We start from the raw sequence: 18,055 nt of genomic DNA, 5'->3' as shown, positions 1-18,055 counted from the left end.
TCTTCCTCTGTTTTTAACACCAGTTACGGTCTACAGCGCCAAATAAACATGAATGAATGCCAAAGGGTCTGTAAACAGATACAGGACATTAATCCTGTCACATGTAATCGTTCAATCAGTGCTTCAGCCGTACTTCAGAGACGTCACAAACAGCTCGTCAACAAGATGTCATGTTTCTCATCAAATCCATATTCAGGGACCATGAACTTGGTATTCAGCTAGAACATTACTTCTGGAGAGGAGCATTTTGATAAATAAATACACCATATTACATTCATTGTAATGTTCAATCAATATTTAATGTATGTTTAAATGTTTAAATAAAAAAAAAACAGTTATGTAAAAATAGTATTGTAACTTTAATTTTATGAAATGATCCTTGTTTACAATTTAAGTGTTTGCATATAAATTTACATTACATTTATTCATTTAGCAGACACTTTTATCCAAAGTGACTTACAAATAAGGACAACTGAAGCAATCAGAATCAACAAAAAGAGCAATGATATATAAGTGCTATAACAAGTCTCAGTTAGATTAACACAGTACACGTAGCATGGGCTTCTAAATAATATAATAAATAAAAAAGAAAACTGATAGAATAGGAAAAAAATAGAGCAAGCTAGTGTTAGAGGTCTTTTTTATTGTATAATAAATGAAAAGAAAATGGATAGAATACAAAAAGATTAGAAAGGTAGTTAGATTGTTTAAAGAATAGAATTAGAATAGTGAGTGTTAAAGTTAGAGGGTCAAATAAAGATGGAAGAGATGTGTTTTAAGCCGATTCTTGAAGATGGCTAATGACTCAGCTGCTCGGATTGAGTTGGGGAGTTCATTCCACCAGAAGGGAACATTTAATTTAAAAGTCCGTAAAAGTGACTTTGTGCTTCTTTGGGATGGCACAATCAAGCGACATTCACTTGCAGAACGCAAGCTTCTAGAGGCACATAAGTCTGAAGTAATGAATTTAGGTAAATGGGTGCAGAGCCAGTGGTAGTTTTGTAGGCAAACATCAATGCCTTGCATAAAATTTACAAATAAAATGTAAACATTAAATGTTGTAGTAGCAACATACACATAATATAATATGATATGATATAATATAATGTAAATATTTGTGTCCATAATCAGCCCTAATTCTAATCCTATAACAGTTTGTCAGTGAATGCATCTCTTTGTCCAGTGAACTGATGTACTTTAGGATAGTTGGTGAAATAATGGCAGTGAGCATTACTCAGGATGGCACTTTTTCATGGAGTGGATTTACAATTTCATTTCTTCTGGGAGATTAATAAAGATGAACTGACATAACAGATGCAGACCTGCTAGATCTGACTGACGAGGTTTTCCAATTCAACTCAATTATGATTTGTATATACATATGTGTAATGTATGTCTGTGTTACTCCTGGTTTTTATTTCTTTAGATCGAGACTGCACACACTACAAGCTTTGCTTGATCTTTCTGAAAGAATCGTAGCATGTAACATGTGAAGAAAGGAAGACATTGTCAGGTTCAATAATAATAATAATAATAATAATACATTTTATTTATAATCCGCTTTTCTAGAACCCAAAGCGCTACAGACAAATACAATTCAAAAACTACAATAAATGCAATACAAAGTAAAAAAAAAAGTATAAATCAATTCATTATAGTACAACATAGTAGAATATTACTGATAGTCCATAAAAGCAATTTTAAAAATATGAGTTTTCAACAGCTTCTTAAAACTGGCTATTGTGTGAGCTTCTCTAACAGCAATGGGGAGCGCGTTCCATAACCTGGGTGCAGCAACAGAGAAAGCTCTCTCCACCATAGATTTTAATCTATAGGGAGGCTGTTGAAGACTAGGGGAATCAGCAGACCGAAGGGAACGAGAAGGCATGTATCGGGTGACTAAGTCACAAATATAAGTAGGGACAGTTCCATGTATAGCTTTATATGTTAATGTTAGAGTTTTAAAAACGATACGTGACTGTACAGGAAGCCAATGCAAACTATAAAGCACGCCTGTGATATGCTGACGTGATGGAGTATATGTGAGAATATGAGCAGCTGAATTCTGGATATATTTCAGGCGTTTGATTAATTTAGCAGGTAAGCCAATGAATAGTGCATTGCAGTAGTCAATCCTGGAAGTAACAAATGCATGAATAAGCCTTTCAGCGTCGGGTGGAGTGAGGAAAGGCCTAATTCTTGCAATGTTTCTGAGGTGATGGAAAGAAGATTTTGTAATGTTCTTAATGTGAGAGTCTAATGTCAGATGAGTGTCAAAAATTACTCCAAGGTTACGAGCCTGAGCAGATGGAAGTACTACACTGTCATCCATAGTCAAATTAAGATTACTACCCTTATGAATAGCTGCTGGTGTGCCAATGAGTAGAACCTCTGTTTTAGAAGAATTTAGTTTTAAAAAATGATGGTGCATCCATGTTTTTATTTCCAGCACACACTCTGAAAGAACTGTTGAGGTGTGAGTAGGATCAGACTTGGAGCTGATGTAAATTTGCGTATCATCTGCATAAAAGTGATACCCCAAACCATATTTCCTAATAATTTGTCCCAAAGGAAGCATATACACACTAAACAATATAGGACCCATTACAGATCCCTGAGGAACCCCATGACAGACCTGTCCAAGTTCAGATTTGTTGTTTCCCAAAACAACAAACTGGGTACGATCAGTGAGGTAAGATTTAAACCAGTTTAGTACCGTACCAGTGATACCAAGCCATCTCTCCAGCCTGTTTATCAGGATAGAATGGCACACTGTATCAAATGCAGCACTAAGATCCAACAGGACCAGGATGGTGGAGGCTCCAGAGTCAGCTGAGATAAGCAGATCATTCATAACTCAAACCAGGGCTGTTTCTGTACTATGTCCCTTTCTAAACCCAGACTGAAAAGGTTCAAAGAGCTTGTTGGAAGACAAGTGTGAGTGGAGCTGTGCCACAACAACACGTTCTAAAACTTTAGCAAGAAAGGGTAAGTTAGAGATAGGTCTGTAATTAGATAGATCTGACTTATCACATCCAGGCTTTTTAAGGACTGGTGTAATAGCTGCAATTTTAAGGGCTTTTGGAACTGAACCAGTAATGAGGGAGGTGTTCACAATGTTTAAGATGAGGGGGCAAATTGACGAGAGACATCCCTTTAGAACAGATGTTGGGATTGGGTCAAGAGTACATGTAGTTGTATTCATTGCCATCACTAATTTCAGAATACAATCATTAGTGACTATGCTAAAACTAGAAAATGCACTTTCGGGAAAACTAGGGGGAAAGATCACAGGAACTGCAGAGCAGGGTACCAAACTGATAGACTTATAGATGATTTCAATTTTTTTCATGAAGAAACTGAGAAACTTGTTACACTCCTGTACGGAGGAACAAATTGGTGACTTGATTGGTGCAAGAAGGCTGTTGATTGTCTTAAAAATCTTATTTGGGTTTGCAGCACCATCACTAATAATAAATGAGTAGTACTTTGTTTTTGCTTCTTTGAGTGCTTCAGCGTATTGACTCAAATGACCATCATACATAAGTTTATGAACTATCAAACCCGATTTCTTATATTGACGTTCAAGCTGCCTGCTTGTATATATGATTCTGTCCATCTGACTCTCCTCATTTCTCTTGAATCCACACATCAGGGTTAGATGTTTTTGGGACATTATTCTCATTCCTAGACTCTCATCTGCAGCCTTTTACAGGTTTTCCATTGTCATGAGAAAACATTAAATATATGGTGAATTTTAAGTGTAATTTCCAGACCTGAAAAAAAATATATAGGGCCCTATCTTGCACCCAGCGCAATTGACTTTGTACACTGACGCATGTGTCATTCCTATTTTGCACGCGCGCAAAGCGCACTTTTCCCTCCACAGAAGCACGTCGCTAAACTAGTGAATGAACTTGCGCTCCCTGGGCGGTTCAGCGCAAAAAAGGAGGCGTGTTCTGGCGCAAACGATCCCTGGTGCTATTTTGCTGTTCCATTAAACAATTGCGCCACTGACCAGAAAAAACCTAGTCTAAAGTCAGTGGCGCGTTGCGCGTTGTTCATTATGCTATTTTAAGGGCGCATGCTTGACCATAATGTATAGCGTGCTCAACGCGCATACACTTTGCTCATGTAATCTACACAGATGCAACAGTTATTTTTGCAATTCATAAATTGTTACACTAAAAAATATTAACACGTGAGATGACGGAAATCATTGTGGTGTGCCACCAAGATGAGAAAAAATAGGCATAAATCTAGCTTACAAATTATTCAGGCTAATTGTAGTAATTAAGGATCAGACCTGTTGGCCAAATAGTGGCAAGACATATGTGTATATAAGGACATCTGACAAATTGTGGCTATTTCCTCCCACGCCTGTTTAACCGACGCTATATTGGGTGGGTTTCTCCCATCCCCATACAACACAACTTCTCTGCCTTTCATTGCTCTTACAAGAACATCAGTCCCCTCGGCTGTGAACCGCTCCTGGTGTGCGCCTGGTAAATACGCCATAATAATAGCAATCCATAATGGAACTTGCGCACCTGCTTTTAAAGGGAATGTTGGATGAAGTTCTGATTGGTTTATTTCACGTAACGCCCAAACCACACCTATGAATAATTAAGCTACTTCAGACCAACCCATTTTAGATTTGCGCTGGGCGCAAGAGCCATTTATCCCGCCGGGAAAATAGCAACAGCGCCGAGACCCGCCCACAAAGTTACTTGCGCTTCGCGCTTTGACACTTGCGTTTCAGATCGTTAAAATAGGGCCCATTGTCAGTTTCGATAGTGTAATTTCATTTTATTTATTTTTTTCTAGTTGATCATTTTTATAGTGTTTAAACACCTATGACGTCTGTAAAATAATTTACAAATGCTTTTTCAGTCTGACAGAGATTAATGTTCCATACTTAGCCTTTTGTTTCAAACAAGCACTTTTATTAATTTAAAGATCATTTAACTTTTTCCTGGATGTATTATTTGGTGTAGTGCTGTTCTGCATTTGTCTCAATGCTGCAGCAAATGTGCAGAGGATTGGAAATCTGTGCCTCCATCAAATGATGAAACTAAATCAGCCTTTATTTCAGCCGTTATTTGTTCCTGCTCACTTTACAAAAGTAAGTGTTGTTGCTTGCATTTTAGTTTTGTCATGATGTCTTTTGAGTCAGAGAGGAGAGGGCTTGTGGAAAAGACTGAAGATTTGGATCATTTCACACTTTTGAATAGAAACTTGTAGGAAACCTCTAAAACAATTGTAAAATAGTATATTAGGGGCACTTTAAAAATGTGAGGTATTGTCAGTCCAAGTTCAGATACTGTTAACACAAGTAAGGTTGCAGACATAGATGTGTGTGTTTTCTGCAGAAGAAAGGAGCAGCAGTAAGGAGAGCAGGGTTGAAGATGACAGCGAACAGGTGATAAAACAAACTGCACTAAAGGAGATGCAGAACAAGACAAGATCACCGTCAGCAGTTTCATGCAGTGGATTACTGCTCAGGGGCATGTCCCCATTACTTCTGCACATTTGGTCCTGACAGTCAGCTTCGAAATGTTTCTGCTTGCCTCTAGTAAATGCATGTTCCTGTACTGTAACCTACACAGCAGCTAGAGACAAACACAGAGTTGCTGAGCATTATGAGGCCGGCGGAGAGCAATAGCAGAGAACTTGGTCCTTCATGAGATCGATTCTTACTGTAGTTTAATCACTATACTGTGGACCCTCGGTTGTGTCGTTAATAATGTTAAAAGAATAATGGTGCAGTAGCTTTTGGATAATTAACTGTATTATTTTTATTTTCTTTATTATTGACATGTATTACAACAAAAGCAGCCAAGATTACTGCCAAATTGTCCCAATCTCTGTTCAGATGTGAAAAAAATGTACATCAACACACAGTAAGCTTCAAAGCTAAATAAATTCATTATGCTGTTCAGTCTTTATGCTTTGTCTTTGTGCTTTGCTTTTTTAACCTAAATTGATTCAGTTTTTTAGTTTTTAGTTTTCAATTATAAAATACAAGGCAAAAGTGAAAAGGCAGTCAAAATGCTTTTCTTATTTTAAATGTATATATGTTATGTAAATATGTTAAAATACCTTATTTATCTGTGATTCGTGTCGATGTGCACAAGAGAAAGGGGCGCTCGAACGGAGTACGTCCTCCAAAAGATGCCTTTTCAGAATTTGCTGCAGAATAGAGGGACAAAATGTGCTTAAACTGATTAACATTAGATATTAAACAATTATAAAATAATTTGAATCATATAACTTTTTTGTAAACATTAGAAACATTTTAAAGTAAGTAGTATAAATGAGTACACCAGCAATGATAACCACATCTGAACATATAAAACATGTCCTAGATATAAAGATTCATTTCTAAATTGAGTTTCAGAGGGGTGTGATAATTCATGCTGTGTACTGTAATCTTTCAACAGGATGAAGTGCTGAAACCCATTTATACTGCATTTAATGGAAAATGAATGAAACTGAGAATATATTAAACTGACAAAGAGTGATAACAAAAAGCTTACACAACAACTCTTTAGGATCATAGTGTCACGTACGGCGTTGCAGAAACGAAGCGAGAGAACCAAGTGCAGGTATGTAAGTTTAATAGGGGTAATCCAATCGGGTAAACAGTCCAGGCAGGGTCAAAACCAGAGAATCCAAATCCAACATAAACATGAAAGCAAGACAAGAAGACAAGGCAAGGCAAGACAAGAATGACGGACAATGATTAACACTTGACATTAAACAAGGACTCCGTAACACAGACTAAGACAGACCGGGTATTTATACACAGAAGGATAATGGGGAAACAGGAGACAGGTGGGGGAACAATCAATTACACAACAAGGAGGAAGGTGACCAAATAAGGGAACAGGAAGTGATCTGGTGACAGACACCGTGAGAAGGAGGACATCTAGTGGAACCCCAGGGAACAACAACCCAGACACTGTGACAGTACCCTCCCACTATGGAGCGGCTCCCAGATGCTCCATGACAAGACACAACACAGAGACCAGGAGGGAGGCGGACAGGTGGAGGCTCAGGGGGAGGGCCGGAGGGCCGGAAAAGAAAAACATGGGGAACAAACACCAGAAATGTAAACATAAAACAGGGAGACCAGGAGGGAGGAGGACCGGAGGAGGTTCAGGGGGAGGGATGGAGGGCAAGACTAACTGAGGGAAACAGACAGAAACAAAACAGAAACCAAGAACACCAAACAAAGTCCAAGGAGGGCATGTTGAGGCGCCCACCAGGGCAGAGTAGAGGACCACCAGAGCCGTGTGGTCAAAGCCAGAGCCCTCCAGAGTGGAGCGGAAGACCACCACAACTGTGTGGTCAGGGCGGAAGCCCCCCAGGGCGGAGCAGATGACCACCACATCCTTGTGGTCAAGACCGGAGTCAACCAGGGTGGAGCAGAAGACCACCACTGCCATGTGGCTGAAGCCAGAGCCCTCCAGGGCGGAGCGGAAGACCACCACATCTTTGTGGTCGAGGCCGGAGTCTGCCAGGGCGGAGCGGAAGACCACCACAACTGTGTGGTCGAGGCCGGAGTCCGCCAGGGCGGAGCGGAAAACCACCACAACTGTGTGGTCAGGGCGGAAGCCCCCCAGGTCAAAGCGGAAGACCACCACAGCCGTGTGGTCAGGACAAGAGCCCCCCAAGGCGGAGCTGACCTCTGTGCGGCCGGACCAACGGGACTACGAAACTCCCGTAATCCCCTGGTGTCTTTACTGGTTTCCAGAAAATCGGTGACTTGACCTGACTCCGGAGGGTCAGCGGGGACTAGACCTGACTCCGGAGGGTCAGCGGGGACTAGCCCTGACTCCGGAGGGTCAGCGGGGACTAGCCCTGACTCCGGAGGGTCCAACGGAACCTGACTCGACTCCGGAGGGTCCACCGGAACCTGACTCGACTCCGGAGGGTCCACCGGAACCTGACTCGACTCCGGAGAGTCCACCGGAACCTGACTCGACTCCGGAGAGTCCACCGGAACCTGACTCGACTCCGGAGAGTCCACCGGAACCTGACTCGACTCCGGAGAGTCCACCGGAACCTGACTCGACTCCGGAGAGTCCACCGGAACCTGACTCGACTCCGGAGAGCCCACCGGAACCTGACCCGACTCCGGAGAGTCCACCGGAACATGACCCGACTCCGGAGAGTCCACCGGAACATGACCCGACTCCGGAGAGTCTACCGGAACCTGACTCGAATCAGGACTGCCTGTGGAGACCTGAGGCGCCTCGACTTCAGGCACAGCCTTCGGAACAGAATCGGGCACCGCCTCGGCTTCGGGCACCACCTCGGTCTCTGGAACAGCATCGAGCACCGCCTCGGCATTGGGCACCGCCTCGGCATTGGGCACCGCCTCGGCATTGGGCACCACCTCGGCCTCAGGAACAGCCTCGGGCACCGCCTCGGCATCGGACACCACCTCGGTCACCGGAACAGCATCAGGCACCACCTCGGGCACTGCCTCCTGGACGGCAGCGGCCCGCTCTGGAACGTCCCCCTGGACGACAGCGGCCCGCTCGGGAACGTTCTCCAGGCCTTGAGGAACGGTAGGCGCCCGTCTCCTCATCCTCCGTCCTCTATGACGGTGAGTCGGTGGCACCTGGACTGGTGACTCAGGCCTTGAGTCGGCCATCTTGTGCTGTGGCACTGGGCTGGAGGCCATCTTGTGCTGTGGCGCTGGGCTGGCGGCCATCTTGTGCTGCGGCGCTGGGCTGGCGGCCATCTTGTGCTGAGGCGCTGGCTCAGCAGCCATCTTGTGCTGAGGCGCTGGCTCAGCAGCCATCTTGTGCTGTGGCGCTGGGTTGACGGCCATCTTGTGCTGAGGCGCTGGCTCAGCAGCCATTACGTGAACCGTCTTGGGAACTTCTAGGATCCTTGATAGCGTAGCAAAATAATCCAAGAATGAGTCAGCGGCCATCTTGGGCGTCGGCGCTGAGCTGGTGCCCATCGGGTACTGTGGTGTGAGGCTGGCTTCCATCTTGCCTCGCAGCGGCGCAGGGTTGGCGGCTATCTTGTGCTGTGGCGCGGAGCTGGCGGCCATCTTGTGTTGTGGTACTGGGCAAGCGACCACTTGGTGCTGTGGCACTGGGCTGGCGGCCATCTTGGGTTGTGGCGCTACCAAGGCGGGCGTGCGCTTCCTCTCACCTCTCCGTCCGCCATGGTGAGAGGGTGGCTCTGATCCATCCCACATGAGCCCCGGGTCGAAGGGAGGCCATGGTTGAGAGTGGGGCTGAATCTCCTCTCGATCACTCCCTCCGCGGCGACCTTCCCTGGTCCCCGGAAAACCACCAGGCGAGTTCCCTCAAAACCGCCTCTGTCCCGCTCTGTGGCTGGGGATGAGGCATGAGCAGACATATCGCTGGTTCTCTGTTTGACGGAGTCCTTCTGTCACGTACGGCGTTGCAGAAACGAAGCGAGAGAACCAAGTGCAGGTATGTAAGTTTAATAGGGGTAATCCAATCGGGTAAACAGTCCAGGCAGGGTCAAAACCAGAGAATCCAAATCCAACATAAACATGAAGGCAAGGCAAGGCAAGGCAAGGCAAGGCAAGGCAAGGCAAGGCAAGGCAAGGCAAGGCAAGGCAAGGCAAGGCAAGGCAAGGCAAGGCTGACGGACAATGATTAACACTTGACATTAAACAAGGACTCCGTAACACAGACTAAGGCAGACTGGGTATTTATACACAGAAGGATAATGGGGAAACAGGAGACAGGTGGGGGAGCAATCAATTACACAACAAGGAGGAAGGTGACCAAATAAGGGAACAGGAAGTGATCTGGTGACAGACACCGTGAGAAGGAGGACATCTAGTGGAACCCCAGGGAACAACAACCCAGACACTGTGACACATAGTGACAACTATTTAATGGACACTTTTCACATTTCTGTAGTTGTCAGAACTGATATAATTGTGTCTGGGTAAACAGAGATACTGTTTAGTGGAAGTATAATGTTAGTGGTAATGTAGCGGGATATAATTATGTGATATATAAAATAAAATAAAAACAAACAGAAAAAATCTCTTCTTTATCAAAGTGATTTTGCCATCATATGGACAACATTTAAAGCATAAGCAAATCTTTATTACCACATTCAGTGTTATAGAAAAGTACCACCATGACAACAACTGGAAACCAGAAATGCATCATGTAACTGTAAGAGTACATAATACTTATAATAAAAATAATAATAAGTACTATGCACCCATTTGTAAGGAAGGTTTTACTTTGCGAATTACTCTAGCCAATGCTGTCATGTCATGGGACAATCGTGTTTGGGTCAAACTGTAATACTCTGCTTCACAATGGTAAGGTACTGCCTAAATTTCTGCCATACTCATTGAATATCTGTCCATGTGAGAACAGGTAAAGGTCGATCTCTCTCATCTCTCACACTTTTTACAGCCTAATGATTGAGATTCGAGTTCTTTCTTGTGTTCCTGGAGTTTATCTTCATCAGATCCAGAAATGTCTCTGTCTAAAAGCACATATATCTACATCACAGCAACCAGAGATGATGAATTCAGATAATAAAATGAAAATAACTGGGCATTTTCTATTTGTATGTAGAAAATGAAAGTTTATTATAATTCATTGAGTTCTGAATGAATCCAATATTTCAAATATCTTAATTATTCATCATAACCTACAGAATAACTGAATAAATCATTCAATCTGAATTCATAGACTTTTGCTGTAATGAAAGAAATGTAATGAAATTTCTTCAAATAAAAACAGGACTGTATATAATTCTGTAATATAGCATATAATAATTACCTTTCAGATTGATATGTTTGTTTTGGATTATTTGATATGATTTGTCTGTCATTATTCATTAACCCTTCAGAGTAGTCAAATGTATCAGAAGGAGGTGAATGGAGCAGATTGAGAGGGAGAATGTGAAGAAACAGCAGGTGGCGCTAGTGCACTGTTTTAGTTTGGGATCTGCTGTTAGAAGGAAGAAGAAGGAGAAAGCAGGTGTGTTTGTGCTTCACATTCCTGTCCAGTTGGTGGCGCTGATGCACGAGATCTGTTGTTAACTGGACTTTGATTTTCTCCAAGATGAAGTCGTGTCAGGTGACAAACATCAATCGTGAAGATCGCACAGGTGTTTAACAGCGATCACAAACCGGAAGTGTTTGAAATACTTCTGGGTTCTGTTTCTGAAGCACAAGATCGTCTGAACTACTGCAAGTAAGTCTGAATACTTTCACCATTACACTTATTTAGGAGAATGATGAACGCGTTTCAGAGCTGGATGAAGCGTGATTTGTTCAGTTATAAATTACACCTGTCTTATACGACGAATAACAAATCACAGTGAAGAAGAAAGATGTTAATAAAACAAACCATTTAAAGACGATGAATGTAAAAACATTTTTACAAGTTTTTAAAAATATCTGTGAAAAATATAGGCTAACAGTCTGAATAATTCCAAAAGTGTTGTTTTATTTCCTCATTTTTTTTTTGTTATTTTAAGACTCGAGACTGAAAGTGTTTTGTGATCAAATCAAACCTGTTCTTCTGGCCAGACAGCCCTTACGAAAAATAACCATGGTTTTATTATAGTGAAACTGTAGTAACCCATGTTTTTTTTTTGGCGTATTGACTGCCATTTGTAAAACCACAGATTTACTACAAATACCATGGTTAAACTATGGTTAATATAGCAAAACCATGGTTAATTTGTGGTTCCCATGGTTTAACTACAGTAACCATGGTTTTTTGGTTTTATTTGTAGTAAAACCATGGCTAATTTTCGTAAGGGAGGTTGATAAACACGAGCAAAACAAATCTTCTTTTAAACTTCTTAATGATCCGAAGCTTAATATATAGTAACTTATTACTGATTGCAATGTGTATGTACATAAAGACGTGTGTTGTGAGTGATCTGAAGAGATTATTACATGTCAGTATATTTGTAGCATATTTTATTTGTATATTGATTGCTTGATAACTCAGAGATTCAGCACTAGTTATTTTCTTCATCATTTGTTCCTCTGAATTCTCATGATCTTGATCTGATTGTCATGTCCAGGTCATGATGAGCATCTGATCGTCTTCAGAGACACAAAGATCTCAATGTTGAGCTGTAGATCTGCAGTCTGTCAGAGAAGAGAGGAAAGATGAGTCTCTCACACAAACAGAGGTAAGACTGAGTCTGTTTTCACAGAAAAAACAACACTTTTCTACAAGCAGTGTTTACTCTCACTATTTTCATGTCTAATGATTTACAAAACAGAGCAGAACTTCCTCTAAATGTGTTTAGATTGTCTCGGGTTAAAAACAGCTAGAAACTTGTTAAATGTCTAATATACAGGAATATTTAAATCCTGAACAACCCCAGAATTAAAATGTTCTACACTTTAGTTTCAGGTTGCACTTTTAGTGGATAGAAAATATAAATAATATGGTAACTTAAGCAAGTCAGAATAATCATTTCAAACTGAAGTATGATTTGCTGTAAAGTGTTAAATGAACTAAAATGAGTAATAATTTATTGTGGCTCAAGTGGTAGAGCATTGTGTTAGCAGCGCAAGGTTGTGGGCTTGATTCCCAGGGAACACATTAGTAGAAAATGTTAGCCTGAATCCAGTCTTTTTTTTTTTTATCTCTATACTGGAGCACTCTTTGATCCATAGCATTGAATGGCTCAAATATTATGGATCGGCCTATAAATATAATATTAAGGTTAGATAATCCACAAACTAATTTCAGAAGGAATCTCAGTGATTTGACTCTGGAGACAGATCTGTAATTATTGAACACAACACGCTGAATGTCTTAATTTTTCCCATATAACAAGTCTGTCTGTGATGGGCATCATTGCATTAATAAAACATCTACTAATACTACAGCATTAAAGATAATGTATAGCAGTCAGAACTTTTTTTTTTTTTAGCTCCGGAAAGATACTGTTTGTATTCAGTTTCTTCACTTTAATCTCTCTCATTCTTTCATTTCAAATTAATAAAAATAGCATCAATGTGTAACAAGACTTTATGATGTTATGAAAGACAATATTCAGTGAATTTCCAAATCTGAACCAACAGAATCTGAACTGTCACTAAGGTTTTCAGATAAACCTTTTTCTTTATTTGACACATTATATAGAACACCAAGTTTGTGTTGTCTGTTTGTAAGGGTCTACAATTTGGCCACAAATGGCTACACTCGAGTGATGAAATGAGTTTGTAGAAAACACCTCATTAAATGTTCACTTTGCTGGACAACAGGTTTGTAAACCGGCTCAAACCCATGCATGCATTGCTACTGTGGTATATTTATTCATCACACAGACTGATTATTTTTCATAGCACGTTAAACATATGTCGCACTATACACCCCTGGTGTGTAATCCGTAGATATGAAGTCAGAAGAGATGTGTTCCAGCTTTCAGAGCTTTCAAGACATGATACAGTAGTGTCCCAAATCAAAAACATCCCGCTTGACTGTAAATCACTCTCTTTTTTTTTAGATGAGATTTACATGGTCTTGAAGGATGTCATAGATGAATTTGATTTTGATTAGTTGGTTGATATAATGGAAGGGCGCATCAGAAATGTCTGTGCTGAGAAAGTGAATGATGCTGTAAATAATGAAGGATGTGAGAGTGTTAAAGCTGGGGTTTGTGTCTCTATTGCTAGAGAAGATATAAATGAGGAAAGTGAGAGAAGTGAGACGACGGAGTCCGAGGAGAATGAATCTGAATGTGGCACAATGGTAGAAATGAAGCTTGTGTGTTACATGAGGATGATACTGATGTGACAGAAGAGAGCTTGGACTATACTGTGATGGAAGGGGACTTTTTTTTCATTGCGGCTTCTTTTTTGAATTTATTATATTGATTGTATTAATGTTTTAAAAATGTTACCACTATCTTCTTTGTGTCATCAGTGTAAGATCAGGATCACATGTGTCCAGCTCTGTGTCTGTGAAGAGTGACTGGTCAAAACATGAACCACTGAAGTTCAGTGAAGAAACCCCATCATCTACTGAAAGGTATTTCATTTGGTTTGTTACAACATAGCATTAGCTAATTTCTCCACTGGGGTATCTGTGATAGAAAATAAGTAAATAATACAATAAATCACAGAGTTTCTTTCCAGTAATACAGTTACACAGACAGACACTAGAGAGCATAAATTCAATAATGAATATAAGAATCAAACATGAATGTGTCCATCTATCTACAGAAATGTCCATTTACAACATTAAACCTTTTTAAATGAGACTGAAGAATCCCTCTCTTCTTTGTGTCATTAGTGTAAGATCAGGATCACATGTGTCCGGCTCTGTGTCTGTGAAGAGTGACCGGTCAAAAGATCCACCACCGGGATTCAGCGAAGAAACACCATCAGCTACTGAAAGGTATTTCATGTGTTTTGTATTATGCCACTAGCTAATTTCTCCACTGGGATATTTGTGATAGAAATTAAATAAAACCATAAATCAAAGAACAATATCTGCTTTGCTTTTTATTGAACTCAGTCTGGAGCTTCTTTCCAGTAATCCAATTACACAAGCAGCAGCAAAAAGGCATAAATTCACCATAGAGACAGGAATATGTCTTTCCATCTTTCTGTTATTAGTGTCAATAGTTTAGGACAGAAAAACTTACATTTGTACTTGAGTAGAACCTTCTTTTTAAAAGAATTAACTTATAGCTGCAGCATTAACGGCTAAAGTTTGCTCTGTGTTTGATAAAAAAAAAAAAAGAGATTTGTTTAATATATTGTCTTAACCACATTTAATTTTATTCACCATTTTAACAGGCTGCATTATGAGACATTAGACTCAGACTTCCAGATTAACAGGAACCGCAAGAATTTCACAGACAATCTCCTAGGAATCTTCCAGGTGAAAGAATATTAAATTAATGATTCTATTTATAACAAATAAATTGGTTATTGGACAATGTTTTTATTGTTTCTTTTACAAATATTTTTATTTATGGATCATATATTTTGGACCAAATGAATGTGGATTTGGTCTAATTGTGTTCTTTTGCCTTTGTTTTTTGTTCTTTGTTTGTAGGATCTTGAGAAGAAAATAATCACATTTCTAAAAAATGAGCTGGACATGTTTAAGAAAATATTACAAAAAGAGGACAAGCAGTACTTTGTGAAGGACTTTAATGAGAACAGATGCAGTATGAAAGAAGCGGCTCTTGATCTCACGCTCTACTTCCTGAGAGAGATGAAGCAAGATGAAGCTGCTGATACTCTAGAAGGTAAGAGACTCGTAATCATCTGTCAGAGTGTCACTTATAAATGCAGAGAGAAAATAAGATTAAACAATATCTGTAATTTTGTTTCTGTTTAGATGAGCTGTTCTTCATTCATCAGCTAAAGTGTAGCCTAAAGAAGAAGTATCAAAGTGTGTTTGAAGTATTTGCAAAGCAAGGAGACTCTACACTTCTGAAGAACATCTACACAGATCTCTATATCACTCAGGGTTGTAGTGAACAGGTCAATACTGAACATGAGGTGAGACAGATTGAAGTTGCTTCCAGACGTCATGAATCACAGGAGATACAGGTTGAGTGCAAACATTTGTTTGAAGCACCTGAACAAGAGAAGCAGATCAGAACTGTACTGACAAAAGGAGTTGCTGGCATTGGAAAATCAGTCTCTGTGCAGAAGTTTGTTCTGGATTGGGCCGAAGGAAAAGAAAATCAAGATATCAGCTTCATATTTCCTCTTCCATTCAGAGAGATGAACTTAAAGGAGAAAGACAAACTAAGTTTGATGGACCTTATAACTCAGTTTTTCCCAGAGACAAAAGGACTGAACCTTACAAGAAGAAATCAATTAAAAGTCTTGTTCATTCTTGATGGATTGGATGAATGTCGACTTCCTGTAAACTTTAAGGATAATGAGACGTGGTCTGATGTTTCATCACCTGTCTCTCTGGATGTTCTCCTGACGAACCTCATCAAGGGAAATCTGCTTCCTTCTGCTCTCATCTGGATCACCAGCAGACCAGCAGCTGCCAGTAAGATTCCTCCTGACTGTATCGACCGGCTGACAGAGATACGAGGATTCAATGATGCACAAAAGGAGGAGTACTTCAGAAAAAGATTCACAGATGAGAATCAGGCCAAAGAAATAATTGATCATGTCAAACAATCAAAGAGTCTCTTTATCATGTGCCACATCCCAGTCTTCTGCTGGATTTCAGCCACTGTTCTCCAGAACATTTTAGAGGAGAAAAGAAATAATGTTGTGAAAAACAATCAGGCTGATCATGCCTCCAAAACACTGCAGGAGTCAAATACTGAAGACACTCCTAAGACTATGACACAAATGTACACACACTTCCTCAGATTTCAGATCCAGCAGAGCAGACGAAAGTATGATGGAGAACATACACCAGATGTTTCCTGGGATAAAGATGCCATCTTTTCACTGGGGAAACTGGCATTTGATCAGCTGGAAAGAAACAATGTGATCTTCTATGACACAGATCTGGAAGCCTGTGGTATTGACGTCTATAAGGCATCAGTGTACTCAGGCATGTGTACCCAGATCTTTAAGGAGGAAACGGGGATCACTCTTGGCACCATGTACTGCTTCGTTCACTTGAGCATTCAAGAGTTTATTGCAGCCCTCTATGCACATCTGTTTCTAGACCTCAACAAGAAAAGTATATTTGTTCATGAGTCTACAAAATGGAAATATAAAAGTAAAACCATGATTGATTTGCTCAAGACTGCAGTGGACAAGGCACTAGAGAGTGATAATGGACACCTGGATCTTTTTCTTCGATTCCTCCTTGGTTTGTCACTCCAGTCCAATCAGAGACTCTTACAGGGTCTGTTGAAACAGAAAATAGAAATGAGCAAAGCAAAAAGGAAATAGTTCAGTTCATCAAGCAGAAATTAGAGTCTAATCTGTCTCCAGAGAGATCCATCAATCTGTTCTACTGTCTGAATGAACTGAACGACCAAACTCTGGTGAAGGACACTCAGACCCACCTTAGCAAAGGAAGTCTCTCATCTGCTGATCTTTCACCTGCCCAGTGGTCTGCTTTGGTCTTTGTGTTGTTGACATCAGAGGAGGAGCTGGAGGAGTTTGAGCTTCAGAAATTCAAGAAATCAGACGAGTGTCTCATTAGATTATCAGCAGTCATCAAAACCTGCAAAAGAGCTCTGTAAGTTATTGTTCTTTGTTAATGTTTTGTTCTCATCTTAAAATTATATTATTCTACACTGATACATAGCAGGCTTGGACACCGCTGATTTAGAGAGTCAGTGACATGACATACAGACAATTATGGTAACCCATACTCAGAGTTTGTGCTCTGCATTTAATCCATCCAAAGTGCACACACACAGCAGTGAACACACACACACACACTTTTATTATTTATAATATTACTATTATTATATGTAGCTTTTTGCCCACATTTTTGGTCTGTTTTCTCTTTTGATAATTTGCGGATGCCGAAAATTCAGTGCATACCTACTTACATCCCCTCCTTGTTTACAAATCCAAAGTCCATACATCTGTATTTAAATGCAGAAGGGACTTTCCTGATAACTTTCTTCGATGGCGTCATCTTTATTTTTCTTTATCTTGCTGCATGCTGAAGACGACCCAGCTGAGCTCACCAGAAAACTCAACACCACCGTCTAGTGGATTGTCTAGAAATTTGTTTTATTATTTTACCAAATAGTATACTAAAAGATTGATACTTGTCATCCGTGTATCAATACAGTATTGCCGTGGAAAATATTGTGATACTATACTTAATTGTAGTATACTATCGTTTATTGACGTTAACCTAATGCTGCGTTCCAGACAGACAACTTGGATATAATATTATAATACAATACAATATTGTATTATATTATAGTCTTTAATATTATACTTTACATAATACATAACATACTTTATATATTTATATATATAATGTTAGGTAAAAAAAAAAAAAGTTAGCCTAAATGCAGACACGCTAGGATCCAATTGCAGTAGAACTGAAACTAATTGATTTAATCAATTAAAAATCGATTATTAAAA

The 18,055-nt window shown here is 40.2% G+C and overlaps 1 pseudogene; it reads left to right on the top strand.

Annotated features, from left to right (window-relative positions):
* The first annotated feature begins 12,061 nt into the window (after nucleotides 1-12,061).
* LOC113080355 (NLR family CARD domain-containing protein 3-like) lies at nucleotides 12,062-17,190 on the top strand (annotated as a pseudogene).
* The last annotated feature ends 865 nt before the right edge of the window (nucleotides 17,191-18,055 follow it).

This window comes from Carassius auratus, unplaced genomic scaffold (genome assembly GCF_003368295.1).
Source record: "Carassius auratus strain Wakin unplaced genomic scaffold, ASM336829v1 scaf_tig00031048, whole genome shotgun sequence".
In the NCBI taxonomy this organism is placed as follows: domain Eukaryota; kingdom Metazoa; phylum Chordata; class Actinopteri; order Cypriniformes; family Cyprinidae; genus Carassius; species Carassius auratus.
The sequence above is the reverse complement of the archived record's forward strand: the minus strand, read 5'-3'. Positions and strand labels throughout refer to the sequence as shown.